This window comes from Paroedura picta, chromosome 6, assembly GCF_049243985.1.
Source record: "Paroedura picta isolate Pp20150507F chromosome 6, Ppicta_v3.0, whole genome shotgun sequence".
NCBI lineage: Eukaryota > Metazoa > Chordata > Lepidosauria > Squamata > Gekkonidae > Paroedura > Paroedura picta.
In genome coordinates, this window is record NC_135374.1 from 96,960,740 (window position 1) to 96,976,269 (window position 15,530).

A 15,530-nucleotide genomic window follows, 5' to 3' on the forward strand; every position below is an offset into this window, starting at 1 on the left:
AACACGGAAGACATAAAGTATGCTGCCAACCCTCAAATTTCTGGAGTTTAGGTATGAGCCCAGGCATAGCATAGTAATGGGTTAGCTTCAGAACTTATGGCTGAAAGAGCACCTGCCTCTTTTTAAGGTCCTGAAACATTTAAGCAGCATAATTCCCAGTCAGAGAATGCCCAAGCTACTTATCCTTACTACAATTGGGGCCTCTGCAGAATTTTGAAGGGAGATGTTAGCATGAGCATGAAGGCAGAGAGGTTGCCCCTCAGCATCTCCTTTGAAGGACATCAGCCTGCACGTTCCGTGCTACCTGAACGACATCAACCAGACGTGTGGTCTGAGGAGCTGCTTTTCAATGGAAATCACATCATGGCAAATGCAGAAGACATCCACCGTACTTATATTGCATATGATCCTGCTAAGTCGTTCTTGCACTTATAAGTTGGGTAGTATTCTGAAGGGTTTTACATCTCATGGAAAGTCTGCTTTAGCTTTAAAAAAAGACCTTGGCATTTGAGTTTTCAAACCCAAGGACGTTGCTGCAGTTGTATACTCTCAGTAAGTACATACCCTGTGATAGCTGGTGTCAGTGGATGTTCCACAGATTGACATTCCATTGAAGGCAGGCTGCAAGTAGACTGTACTTTTCCAACTCTTGTACTTTGTGTGTTATTTTACTGCATTGTTTTGTCTTTAAAATGAAATGCAGCCGATCATAGCTTAGTTTATGTTTGCTGTCTGTATACTCCAACAGATAATTCTGCACATTCTGATTTACTTGTGAAATAGAGAACATTGCAGGCTGCATTTGGTGAGTGACAGGCTGGATATGCAGTTTGAATATGCAGACAGAGCAGAGCACCAGGCTGCTTAAAGAATAAAATATTTTTCTTTATGAAGAGAAACAACTATGCTTAGAAAGAGAGCTAAAAGTAAAGGTATCCCCTGTGCAAGCACCAGGTCATGTCTGACCCTTGGGGTGACACCCTCTAGCGTTTTCATGGCAGACTCAATACAAGGTGGCCTTGCCAGTGCCTTCCCCAGTCATTACCGTTTACCCCCCAGCAAGCTGGGTACTCATTTTACCGACCTCGGAAGGATGGAAGGCTGAGTCAACCTTGAGCCGGCTGCTGGGATTGAACTCCCAGCCTCATGGGCAGACAGCTTCAGGCAGCATGTCACTGCCGTACCACTCTGCACCACAAGAGAGCTACAGCCTCCTAACTCTTTTAGTGCCTCTGATCTCTCGTAGATCCTATCAGGACACTTGAGGAGAAAATTTGAAAATCATCCAGAGGTTTCTGTCCTATCTATGCTAAATACTAAAATGCTAGATATTATGCACACTGTTATCACTGGTTAGAACCACTGTCACTATTGTTTACTGAATTTATGAATTACGCTATATTTCTTTGTTATATGTAAACCACCCTGAACCTGAAGGGAGGGCGGTATAGAAATATAATAAATAAATACACCTCTCAGGGCGTCCCCTTTAGGACACCATTTATATTCTGCTCAGTTATGCACACTGCAGATCTTGCATATTCCAACATGAATGTCAAGAACTGATTTTTTGTATGGCATGCTGGAATGAATGCTGTTTGTTTTCTGTGGACATAGAGAACTTCATACCTTGCAGGCGTTTTGGAAAGCAAACCTCTAGTGATTACGGGATCTTTGTAGTTTAATAAATGTTTATCTAAACACTTTTGTGTGTGGGGGGGGGTGAGTGTGTGTTTATTTTGTCTTTTACTTGAATAGATGACCACTAGGAAAATTGGGAAGAAAACAGTCACTGGTGGAGGAACATATGTGCTACAGTGTGTATGTGCTGCAGTGAGTAATGTCTTCATTGTATCCACCCAACCAAATTTGTTTTATGTTACTCAGTTGCTACAAGGGCAACCATCTGAGGTGGGTTAATTTCCATCAGCTTCAAGGTCTACACCAGTGGTCCCCAACCTGCGGGCTGCAGCCCGGTGCCGGGCCGCAAAGGCCATGGTGCCGGGCCGCGGCTCCCTCTCCCCGTCCCCCCCCCCCGCAGTAAAAAACTTCCCAGGCCGCAAGCTTGTGGCCCGGGAAGCTTCTTACTGCGGGAGGGCGGGAAGAGGGAATCACGGCCGGGCCACGCATCGCACGGGCGCGGCCCGCGGGCGCAACCCAATGCGCGGGCGTGGTTCGCGCGGGTGTGGTCCGCGCAGGCGCGGCCCGATGCCCTGCCGGTCCCCAGCCTCAGAAAGGTTGGGGACCACTGGTCTACACTATTCAGTGACTTTACCAAAAATACGTCGTACATCTATGCTGAACTCCAAACATCTCAAAGTGAAGCTTCGTATTTCCAGTTTCCTTCCCTCCAGGCATAGTGTGTACAATGCAGACTGTCTATTGATGTTTTCCTAAACCATTAGCCTAAACCATCCCTAGTTATTTTGAATCATGGTTCAGTATGGTAGGGTGTTCTCAGAGAAAAGTTTACAGTTAAGATTCATTGGGAAGTCATATGTTTTCTCCATCCATCACTTGAAATAAAGAGCTCTACGCTTTACAAAGGTGCTCCAAATAGCAATTTGGAATTATGCAATGAAAAGAAGTGGTACAAGATTTAAAAAACATGGCAACAGCTGAGCAATAGGATCTCCAAGAGTTAGATACAACTGAATGGATAACACCATCATATCTACAAGGTGGATCTCCCTCATTTCCCCCCCCTCTCCTTTTCTTTGTAATTTTGTAATTGTAACAATAAAAGTGTTGTAACACAATTGTAACAATAAAACATGATTAAATGCCCTTGTGAATTGTTAGATGTGGGCAGGGCATGAGTTTGTGTTCTATTAGAATTTGTATGTTGAAGATTGGTCTTGTATGTGCAACTAAAAATCTTGGAAGCACCAGTCATGGCTCATTTTGTCAAAAAAGGACACTCCTGTGACAATGTATATGTGGTTGTTTTTTTAATTATAAATGTCAGCTGACTGCCATTCTGGCACATGCTGCTGGCAGGGCCTTATGAGAATTGGAGTTCATGGACATGGATACCTCAATAAGAAATTTCTGTGGGGGCAAATAGACTTTCGAATGCCAATACTACAACCCTTTCCCCTCAGAGATATGCTGTTCCTTGTAGAGAGTGGATACACACCCTGTTTGAAACCTCTGTTGCCATCTCACTTCACATGGAATAAGGGCAGCAATGGATGATGACCAGATTAACATCACAATGTGAAAGGGGCCATGATGTGGACCTCCTGAATCCACGTTTTTTGTGTAGGCGACTGAGGGAGACAATTTCTTGTGTGTAAGCTTCCAGATCTGGAGGGCTGCTGCTTGGAACAGCAGTGCTAAACTAGATAGACCTTTGGTCTGATTTGACTTGGATATATAGCTGGCCTCATGCTCAGCTGCACTAGCTGTCTAAGCCAGACCTCTTTTGTCCCTTTACAGCCAGATGACCTTTCAGTTTGCATGACAAACATTTATTCCTCTCCTGATCTATGATATGCTAGGAATTCCCTTGGGCCAATTTACACTAAATCCTCTCAAACAGGTTGCACCTTTAAGAGGCTTCTGCAAGAATTGACCTATGGAGATTAGGGAAGCAAGCAGCACTCTTTATGAGGCCATGTGTAAAGTGATACTTAGGTGGCAGAAGTTCTCTCGTGGACCTGTGAGAAAGAAAAGCTCCTTGTCCCTTCCTATGTTTGCTGCATACTCAAACTAATTATTGTTCCAGTTTCTGGCCTGCATATTGATTGAACATTTTATCTTTGGATTTCATGATAAAGAATGGTATGGTCTTTTCTTTTAAATTTACCCGTTCCACATGCCTACTTTCTCCTTTGTAGTATTCTTCTACTGACAGAATGATTTATTAACTGTCTTTGAGAAGTTCCATTTCACTAAATGAACGATAAATATTAAAATATGCTGGCCACGGGAGGTATAGGGATGTGGATATATTGAACTGAAAGTATTATCTATTTTCTTTCTTTTTGTATATCCTCATAGAAAAAATTTAAAAAGATATTTAAAAAAATAAAATATGCTGGCTGACCCAACATCAAGGTATGGTTGGCTTAGGGGAAATGTAAACTAAAGTGCAGTAAACAAACAGGCCATCTGAGGTGTTTTAAGGGTCTAAATGCACGTTAGGGTCTCTTTGGGTGTGCACAATCAAATATGTCATTCAAATTTCCAGCTGAGAGTTTATTATTAGGGGTTTGTTCTTCTCTTGGAATTGGGAGGGGTAGTCATTTGTCCCTGAGAGAGAATCATAGGAGAGTTCTGAGGAAAAACAGACTTCTGAGGAGAAAAGAGAAACAGAAGCTATCTGGGTCCCAGTTTGTAGGACGGTGAAGCCTGAGAAGAAACCTAGTTTTCAGACTACAGAGATCAGCTCACTTGGAAAAAATAGCTGCTTTGTAGTGTGAATTCTGTGGCATTATAACTGAAAGTCCTTTCCTTCACCAAACCCCAGCTTCCCTAGGCTCTACCTCAAATATCATGAATTTGCCAACCTGGAGGTGGTGACCCATATTTATAGACTGGAGGATATAGTAGTTGTTTCTGAACTTTCCTTTTTTGCCTCCCTACCCCTTTAGGAAGTATGGTTTAGGAAGTGCAGACCAGTGGTCTGGAGGCATCACTGCTTTCTTTTCTGTCACTCCCACCCTCCATTAACCAACCCAGGCCCATAGTTTGTTACCTCAGCTGGGGCTGGTGTGAGAAACGGGTTTTATTTAGGGAGGGTGTGAACCAGGAAAATGTAGTTTGTTTTGGTTCCGGGTTCATGGCTGCCTGGTTTGTAATCCACAAATTGTCACAAGCTTGAGAGGGCAGCGTTTGGAGAGGGATATCCGCAGAGTTTAATAGCATAGATTCTGTTCTCCAAGGCAGCCATTTTGTCTATATTCTGGAATCAGTTGTAATTCTGAAAAGTCTCCAGGCCCTAACAGGAGGCTGGCTACCATTTATGAGAAAGTAACCGTGCTCCTCAACTTTGCGATTTTTAAAAACGTGAAGAGTATGTGCCATCTGGTGCTGAACTGCACATATTGATTTTATAACAGTGAAAAATCCAATATTGTCACAGAGATCCCCTTCCCCCATCTCTTACTGACCGAAAGCCAGCATCCCTTTCATTATGTGTTATTGGGTATTGTGCTCAGAACTAGCAAGATTGCAAAACCTTGCAATGTGAATCCATATTTACTGATCTTAGGCTGAACCAGGCCTTTGGAACACACAAGAAAGCTTTTCTTTGCTACTTTGCTAGCCTCTCCCAAAGATATAGCCCTCTTCCAGAGCCAAGTGGAGCACGAATAATCGCATTGGACTTTGCCAAACTTTTTGGTCTGATGACAGATGGTGCTCCTTCCGTGGCTTGAGCAAAGCCTGGCATGGCAACATTTTTTCATTGCTCATCTTTGTGATTGTAAGAGGGGAAAAATGCAGTTTCACTGAAACACAGATCAGGAAAACCATCTGGTAAAGAATTAGCTCTGAATGCCAAATTGACAATCTTTGTAATTAACCCTACCCAGGACTTCCCTTTATGTACAATGTCTTCAATGAGAACTTTGACTTAACAGTTCTTCCCAGCTAGCTTTAGAGAATACCGTATCCTATTTCTAGGCCAGGGCATTTTCTAATAGATAACAAAGGATATGCTCCTGCCACCAAGGTTTAGATTAGGGAGGGGGGTCATGGTTCAGTAGTGGAGGGTCCAGGGTTCAGTCCCCAGCATCTCCAGTTAAAAGGATCAGGTAGTAGATTATATGAAATTTGAGGCCCTGGAGAGCTGCTGCCAGCCTGAGTAGACAATACTGACCTGAAAGGACCAAGGTCTTACACTATAAGGCAGCCTCATATAATTATGTATTCAGATTGTTTACAGCCCCCCTCCCTTAACCTGATGCTCAGCTTCACAAAATATGAATAGTCACTGAATTCATTACATTTTATCAGTCTGAGGACAAATGTTTGTCTCTATAAATCTTGACCGAAGGAGTGCAAAACAGCTCTGCATGTCATGTAAAAGAAGAAGAGTTGTTTCTTGTATACTGCTTTTCTCTACCCAAAGAACTCTCAAAGCGGCTTACAGTCACCTTCCCTTTCCTCTCCCCAGAAGAGACACTCCATGAGGTAGGTGAGGCTGAGAGAGTCCTTGGTCAGAACAGCTTTAGCAGTGCTATGGTGAGCCAAAGGCCACCCAGCTGGTTGCATGTGGGGGAGCATGGTATCAAACCCAGCTCACCAGTTTAGAAGTCCGCACTCCTAACCACTACACCAAGCTTGCTCTTAGAGGGCATCCTTGCTCAAATATGGGTATTATGTACTCTTTCTGGTCAAAAGTGCCCATTGGCCCCTTTATTCATGACCTTCTAGCAGTCTTCCTTTATTATCAGGTAGGTAAGGTTTCCCCCTGTATTGTTGGTTTATTTGTGGTTGTAGGACTATTTAGATCATGTTTTATTATGCTGCTGTCAATTGTGCTCAGTTTGTTGCAGTTGCCACCTTTTGGATGTATTGATTTTTGGATAACTCTAGCTGCATTGAATAGTAGCAAAAGTTGGGATATGAATATTGTAAGTTAACATTTTTGGAAAGGAGGTTGTGCCTCTTTAACCAAAGTTTAGGGAGACACGTTCTTCTTGTATCGGACCTCTACCTACTCATCACTCAGTAGTAGGACTGCCAACCTCCAGGTAGCACCTGGAGATCTACTGATATCACGGTTGGTTTCCAATAAACCAAGATCAGTTCCTCTGGAGAAAATGGCTGCTTTGGAGGATGGATTCTATGCCATTATGTCCTGCTGAAGTTCTTCCCCTCCCCAAAACTGACCCCCCAGGCTGTACCCCAGAAATCTAAAGGTATTACCCAACCCAGAGCTAACAACCCTCCTCAGTGTCAGAAACCCACATGTATTTCTGCCATGATTTAGTAATCTGTAGTCCTGCTCTGATTTCATGCCTAGGCTTAGTTGATACCCAAGGACAAATTCCCATTGTAGTTTCCAAGTAAGCCAGATGCCCTAACATTACTCACCCCCCCCCCCCCAATGTCCATTTGGTCTCCCTTCTTCCCATTGTTTTCTCACCCACAGTGGTTATCAAGATGTTGTGACATCGTCATTGACATGGTATCTGTTTTATGTTCCCAGGAAGGGGAAGTACCTCTCCTGTAGCCTACATGTGTCCAGTGGTAGTTTATATGCTTTATGTGTAGCAGCTTGCTTTGCTCTAATAAAGACACTTTTTCAAGGAAGGTTTGCTTTTCTGGAGTGAACAAAGAATCTCACACTCAGCAGCCTGAGGGGTACTCAGTGATGGGTTACCATGCAGTGAGTGAGCCAGGCTCTGATTCTTTCACAATCAGATGGCAGCTGCTGGGAACTAAGTTCCCAAAAGTGCTAGGACCCAGTTCATATCAAGATTGTTGTATGGGATGGGAATGCCCCCCTCCCCCAGTACTATTCTCCTGACCAAAAACAGCTTCAGGGGCTGGCTGTGCATTATTGAATGCACAGAGTACATGATGCCGCTTGGGGCAGCTTCAGGTCAGGAAAATGGACAACGAGCAGAACTGAAGTTTATTCTCTTCCCTTCCATATTGGGCCCCAGCACATTTGGGAACTTTAGTTCCCAGCAGTTGCTGTCTGGCTGTGAGCGGTCAGGGGTTCCCCTGATCTACTTGATGGCAAAATATACTGTTTAGTTTGGCCTTTATGAGGGGATGTTCCTCTGGGCATCTTGCAGAAAAATAATAATACAAATCGGTTCATTTTTTATGAACATTGAAGGAGCTATGGAATGAAGGAGCTATGGATCCAATCTGAGGATAGTTTTGTTGTGGCATTTTGACTTTTTGTTCTGAATTCCCATAGTGTATTATGATTTTTCATGACTGTAAGCCGGTTTAAATGTAGAAGTAGCGGAGGACAAAAATATATTGAACATATAAAAAATTAAGAGGGTTCTGGCTTCAGCACTTTTAAAAGTGCATTTTTAGCAAATATAGTGTTATATAATGCAAGTTATATGTCTCCAGGACAATAATATCATAGAATCATAGAATTGGAAGGGGCCACACAGGCCATCTAGTCCAACCCCCTGCTCAACGCAGGATCAGCCCAAATAATCCTAAAGCATCCAAGAAAAGTGTATATCCAACCTTTGCTTGAAGACTGCCAGTGAGGGGGAGCTCACCACCTCCTTAGGCAGCCTATTCCACTGCTGAACTACCTTGACTGTGAAATTTTTTTCTGATATCTAGCCTATATCGTTGTACTTGTAGTTTAAACCCATTACTGCACGTCCTCTCCTCTGCAGCCAACGGAAACAGCATCCTGCCCTCCTCCAAATGACAACTTTTCAAATACTTAAAGAGGGCTATCATGTCCCCTCTCAACCTCCTTTTCTCCAGGCTGAACGTTCCCAAGTCTCTCAATCTATCTTCATAGGGCTTGGCCCCTTGGCCCCAGATCATCCTCGTCGCTCTCCTCTGTACCCTTTCAATTTTATCTACGTCCTTCTTGAAGTGAGGCCTCCAGAACTGCACACAGTACTCCAGGTGTGGTCTGATCAGTGCCATATACAATGGGACTATGACATCTTGTGATTTTGATGTGATGCCCCTGTTGATACAGCCCAAAATGGCATTTGCCTTTTTTACTGCTGCATCACACTGCCTGTTCATGTTTAGCTTACAATCCACAAGTACCCCAAGGTCTCGTTCACACACAGTGTTACCTAGAAGCATATCCCCTATCCAGTAGGCATGCTTTTCATTTTTTTGACCCAGATGTAGAACTTTACACTTATCTTTATTAAATTGCATCTTGTTCTCATCTGCCCATTTTTCCATTGTATTCAGATCTTGTTGAACTCTGTCTCTATCTTCTAGAGTATTTGCCAGTCCGCCCAATTTGGTATCATTTGCAAACTTAATGAGTAGTCCCTCCACTCCCTCATCTAGATTATTAATAAATATGTTAAAAAGTACTGGACCAAGCCCCAAGCCCTGAGGTACCCCGCTACTCACCTCCCTCCAGTCTGATGAAACACCATTGACAACAACACTTTGAGTGCGGTTCTCTAACCAATTCCCTATCCACCTAACTATCTGAAAATCTAGATTGCAGTCCTGCAATTTATCCTTCAGAACAGTGGTCCCCAACCTTTCTGAGGTTGGGGACCGGCAGGGATTTGGGGCGCGGCCTGCGGCCCGCGCCGCGCGGGCCACACCCACGCATTGGGCCGCGCCCGCACAGGCGCGGCCCGGCCCCAATTCCCTCTCCCCGCCCTGCTGCAGTAAGAAGCTTCCCGGGCCGCAAGCTTGCGGCCGGGGAAGTTTTTTACTGCGGGGGGGGGGGGCGGGGAGAGGGAGCCGCGGCCCGGCGCCATGGCCTTTGCGGCCTGCCACCGGGCCGCAGCCCGCAGGTTGGGGACCACTGCTTCAGAACATTATGAGAAACCTTATCAAAATATATAACCACTGAAAATGTAGCTTAAGAAGTAGGTCTCAAATCAGAACATAACATTATAGATCACACATGGCTGCCACTGAATAATACAAGATATGTGTGGTAAAATCTTTCTAAAGCAAGTTTCTATATCATAATAAATAATAACTTGGGCACACTGAATACAATGGGAAGTATGATGTTACATGTTACTAGAGCAGAAGGGAAGACAAAACACAGGGCTTCGATTTACGGTGGCAGCCATGTGTAGCTCATAATATCTAGTGATAGCCTACATCAGCCCTATATTATACATGCCCTTGTTACAGAGGGCATATATAATCACTTACTGGAGCCTTTGTAATACAGTCCAGTTTTATAGCTCTTTGCAGTTACACTCAACTCGTCTTTACATAAAAATAAAACTAATTATACCATTTTATACAAACATTACTCTTTCCGAGGAAGGAACAGTACTGTGCAAATTACTAGTAGCATAAGTGTTATCCCTCACCCAGGAACATATTAAAATATTGATTAGTTATCTGCAAGTTAGATTGTCTTCTTGCAGACTTACTATCTGTTCATCTTGGTGACTGCACAGTTATTGATCTTAGAAACCATATAAAGGCTCTCATTACCATGGTATCCAGCATCTGAAGAAAAACTCCATTGCAAAGAGGAAGAGACATTTTTCTGTCTGTTCTTCCAGGATGACAGAATGTGGCTTTGGATTGTGTGGGCTACTTTCAATATCAATATATTATTTTTAGTGACAAATCTAGGTCTAACCAGTTTCCCTGGCAGGGGATGCTTCATTCTCAGTATCTGATCCTAAGTCTATCTAAATGAATCATCTTTGTGAAATGGGGATTTTTTGAGGCAAGGACCAGATGGTGTGCACACAAAAGTGCTCAAAGAACTTTCTGGAGTGCTAGTGAAACCTTTGCCTATCATCTTTAGGACCTCTTGGAGGACTGAAGAGGTGCCAGAAGACTAGAGGAGAGCGAATGTTATCCAGCTTTTCAAAAAATGGTAGGAGGGATGACTCTGGAAACTGCAAGCCAGTGAGTCTGCCTTCAGTTGCAGGGAAGATAATGGAGCAGATTTTAAAGGGTCCAATTTGCAAACATCTGAAAGACAGTTTGTTGAGCCAGAGAAGTCAACATGGACTTGTCTTCAACAGGTCCTGCCAGACCAAATTGGCTTCCTTCTTTGACCAAGTGATGGGTTTATTAGATCATGGAAATCCAATTGATATTGTTTACCTGGATTTCAGAAAGGCTTTTGACAAGGTTCCCCATGATGTTCTGAAGGGTAAACCGGAGGACTGTAGACTGGATTTTCAGAGGGTCAGGTGGATAGGGAAACTGACTAGAAAACCGCACCCAAAGAGTGGTTGTCAATTAAAGATATTTCATCATATTGGATGGAGGTGAGCAGTGGGGTGTCACAGTGCTTGATACTAGGTCCCAAAGAACTGTGGCTGGAACAACATTTTGGGCTGATGAGGAGATAAGGAAGGTCTTCTCCACTGATGGAAATCCCTTATTTCTGGAAATACTTTGTAGTAAGGAACTCCCTTATTTCTGGAAATACTTTGCATTGTGGTTAGAGTGAATGTCCAGGATTGGGAAGACATAGGTTCACCCCGCCCCCCTTCTGCTGTAAAACTTCACTGAGTAATCATTCTACTTACTTCACATGTATATTAAAGGATAAGACAGAGGAAGAGAGAACCGTTTTGTTTTGTTTTGAGTTTCATGGAGAAGCTTAGATGAAAAGATTCTGCCACAGCAGGGTTATTAAGAGGAGCTTATTGCATATTTATATATAAGTAAACATTATAAAAAGTTTCAGTGAAGCAAGTAAAAAAGCAGTAAAATAAATAAAAATAGGCACTCAGTCTACAAAACATGTTTAGGGAAGGTATAGATATAGTAGGATGCAATAGATAAAGTAGAATCATAGAATCAGAGTTGGAAGGGACCTCATGAGTCATCTAGTCCAACCCCCCGCACTATGGAGGACACCTACAACCCTATCGCTCATCCACTGTAACCTGCACTGTAACTGTAGGGTGGAATGGGTGTACTTTCCTTAAACAATGGGGAAGGGGAGATTGAACACTATGTTTAAGCCTTGATCTCTAACAATTAAATATGTTTTTTTTAAAAAAAAACAATTTTATTCTTTGCCGGTATAAGATGGCTGAAGCCAGTTTTAGAAAACACACTCTCCTCAAAGGCATTAGGAATCACACTGGGCAGAACAGCATAGTGGTGGTGAAGGCCTGAATTTAATGGCTCCTAATGATCCGTGTACTTAAACACTTGGTGGGAACTCAGTGAAGGCTCAGCATCACTCCCACTAAATGATGTGGTAGGATTACAAAAGGAAAATTACGCTTCATTTCACTGTACTTATTACCAAGCATCCCTAAGTCTGCATCAAATGAGCTTCCGGCGCTTATACAATGTCTGAACACAAGGATTATATTGTATTGTTTTTACACTTCAGGAGTCGGAAACTTGCACTCGCCAGTGTCTTGCTACCGCGCACAGTGCAAACCTTGTGTTCTGATCTACTTTGCCAAGTGCTATTTTTATTTTTTTCTGTGGCTTATTCTTGGCTTTGGCTTTAATACAATATTTCTCTCTTGGTTCTTGTGGGAAACTGCCTTCGCAGGGAGGGAAGGGAGGGATATAGAACCAAAATCAACAAAAGTTATGTTGATGGCCCTGCTGAAAGTTCATAATGTAAGAAACACTATAGATCCCCTTTTCATGCTCTTTGCCATTTATTTATTTATAGTTATTAAATCGTTTTGCTTACCACCATTCCTGGACTAGCTGACTCGCTGTGGTTTACAGACAATTAAAAAAAAACATAAAATATAATAAAAAGCATTAAGAACAATAATTAAGTGAAGGTGGCAGAATACTGCGCAAGTTCCCTGCAATAAAACTCTATACCCAACTCAATGAATTCCCTCCCACCTGACTCCATGCCTCAAGGGAGATGGCCAACAATATATAAGGTGTCTAAAATATTTAGGGGAGAGACCCTAGGCCTCAACCAAACGCCTGGTGCAAGAGCTCTGTCTTGCAGGCCCTGGAAAACAAAGAAAACCTGAAAAACAAAGAACATGGGCTTGTGTTCAAAGGGTTGGATCCTGACTAATTTTCTATCAGTGGAATTGAATTTCCTTGCCTTCCCCCCTTCCACTGTAGATTACAGATCTTCTTGAAATGCTGCTTCTGGGACAGAAGGAATCCTGAAGTGCAACCTGAAATGTCTGCATCACCTGCAGTAAGGGGGAATCAGTGGAAGTTTTTAAAATTATCATTAGTGGCTTGTCTTGACTGTCTTTATTGTATCTATTTCCAGAGTATAACTATTGTATAGGCAATAAAATTCTCACTTATGAGGCAGACAGAAGCAAATATTCGAAAGGTAACATGTACCTGCCACTCTTTCCCACAGGGTTGGGGTTATTGTTAGGTCAGGCAGTCACATGCCTTTCTTGCCTCTTAGGGAGAAATGACCATTTCACATCCCAGGTCCAGTAAGCAGGTTAGTCCAGCCCTCTTTAATAATTGTTCCTTACTTAGACACTGCACCGAGCTATTGGAATTGGAAACTCAAACACTATTTCATTCCCATGTTGCAATCATTTCTTCATATCCGAAAATATACACTGAGATCTTTGCTTATGTGTGTATGCCTTTATTGCCCTGAGACAACCAGTCCACTGGGTTAAAAAAACAGAAGTTAATGTTATTATTTATGGTTTGACTATACCACCAAAAAAAGTCAGGCTGTGGTTACAAAGTTACTTTTCAATTGAACATTTGAACTGTTTCCCTATTTCAGCATTTGTTACAAATTGATTCTTCAGTCAGCTTTAAGTTTTATTCAAATAAGACATTCTCCGGCTCCCTAACTGCTGCCTCCAACTCCCTTAACTGCTGTTTTTCAACTGTCCCTCTCACTAACATTCTGTCAGTTCCCATTGGTCACTTTCAGGGAGCAGCAGAACCAAACCTGTTGTCACAGCGGGTATAACAGATAATAATCTATATATCTATTTCCCAAGTGTGCTCTTTTATCTGTGGATACTTAAATCTGTGGGTCGGGGCTACATTTATCTGAAATATGGTTTTCTGTAAACTTGGGTGAGCCTCTAAAAATTGGAAATAGATAAGGAGCAGGGGAAGAGAGAGAGAGAAGAGGAAACTTGGACAAGGAAGGGGGAAGAGGGAAGGAAACAAATGGAGATGTATGCTTTCTCCCCACAAGTTTCTTGTAGGTCCCCTTGTTAATATATAATAGGGGGATCCTTATTTATGACTCATTTATGAGTCTACTCTCCAAAGAGTTCATTTTCTCCAGGTAAACTGATACATGTAATGTGAGATCAGTTGTAATTGCAAGAGATTTCCAGGCACCACCTGGAAGGTGGCAACCCTACTGCCATATTCTGGTCTGACACGCTAACCATTACTGCCAGAAAAAGCTTTTTCTGGCACACATGGAAAAGCTTTTTCTGGCACACTCTTGATGTAGAGTTAGGCAAAAGCTGAGAGTGGTGGCCTCAGATAATACATATTTTAGAAGGTGGGCTCCAAATAAGATACTTTAGAAAGACTAGTTGGAGCGACACCTAACAGATTTTTCTTTGTCACCCAGCAAGCCTTTAGATTTCGATCTTATAAAAAAGAGCATTTCATACAATAATTTGATCACTGAGGAGGATTCTGGGGGGTCGAGACGCATTTGGTCTATTCTGTCATGTGCAGTTAGATATGTGTTATTTTTATTTTGTTTTAATACATTGTATCAGTGCACTTTGTTTAATAAATATTTGTGATTATTTTTTAATATTGTTTTGCAGCTCAGCCTTTGGGTTCCTGACTTCTGTTCAGGTTGGGTTTTGGTTTCCCTTTTAGGTTTTGTGCTAACCATTATACCACAGTGGCTCACATATCCTATATCAATTAGTCACAGCAGACTGAATAACAAATATGGCTAGTCCTAATTCTAATAGAAACTATAAGAAAACCAGACTGATTCCAAATATGAATTATTACTTATTACTTAGTTATTTTTGGAACCCACGTACTGTATAAAGCTTTAAAGGTAACAACCAGCCTCTTGGGCTTGGCACAGAAGCCAGTTTGCAAGCAGATTGGAAAGTGAAAATGGCTTGGGAGAAATCCAAGCCGAGGAGGCTGTTTGGCACTGCCACCACCTGGGCACTCGTGGCCCTGCTGGTAGTGCTGGGGGCTCAGACCTAGTAGCTGGTGGCCACCAGCAGGCCTTCATGGAAACCTGAGAACTTCCCTGGTATGCTTGAAAGCCAATCTGTTCCTGGGAGCTGCAGGCAGTGAGCAAGAACTGAAATATTCCTTGAAGCCAAGATAAAGGTCTGCTGAATTCGGCACCAGCTGATGTAATTTAACTCAAATGTTACCAGTTCACAGATGACAGTAGCACCATCCATGTCAAAAAGGAAGGATATTTTAAACCTGGAAGTTTGCCACAATGCACAGATTATATCTCAGTTGTATGTTGCTTGGTTAATGGAGTAAGAATGAAATAGCAGGGGTGGGATCCAGTGAAAGACAAACAAGCAACAAGCAATAAGGCATTGGGACACCAGTATGGTACATCAAATTATTTGAGTGTAATGAATAGACACCCAGGGACTCTTCAATTTTCAGTTAATTCTTTAATAAGCAGAATTCTTAATCAGTTCCAACGTGTTTTGCTGCATAGCTTTATCAAGGGACATCAAATTTCAAATCTCTGTTCCATTTAATATTTCTGGTAAAGCCTTGGAGGAGGAGCATGTCTCATGCCACTCAGTACTTAAAACCCACTCTGGGTGGCTGCCATGCCCCTGAGTGCCTCCTCCTTCAACCGGCTTGCCTGTCTGTCCTGTGGCCAGATAATCACCTTCTGTCCCCCACCCCTGACCATCCCCTCCTCCTTCCACTTCCCTCTGAGGCTCAGAGGCTGCAGATCCCTGCTGCGTGAGAGCTGCCCCTGCTAGTGAGTTCCC

General features: G+C 42.8%; 1 protein-coding gene across 1 annotated transcript in view; it reads left to right on the forward strand.

Moving 5' to 3' along the window:
- The first annotated feature begins 3,651 nt into the window (after positions 1-3,651).
- FGF14 (fibroblast growth factor 14) overlaps positions 3,652-15,530 on the forward strand; it is a 391,136-nt gene continuing 379,257 nt past the window's right edge. Inside the window, exon 1 of the mRNA XM_077343791.1 lies at positions 3,652-3,786. The gene's annotated coding sequence lies outside the window, so the exon portion shown is untranslated. The remainder of the gene's footprint in view (positions 3,787-15,530) is intronic.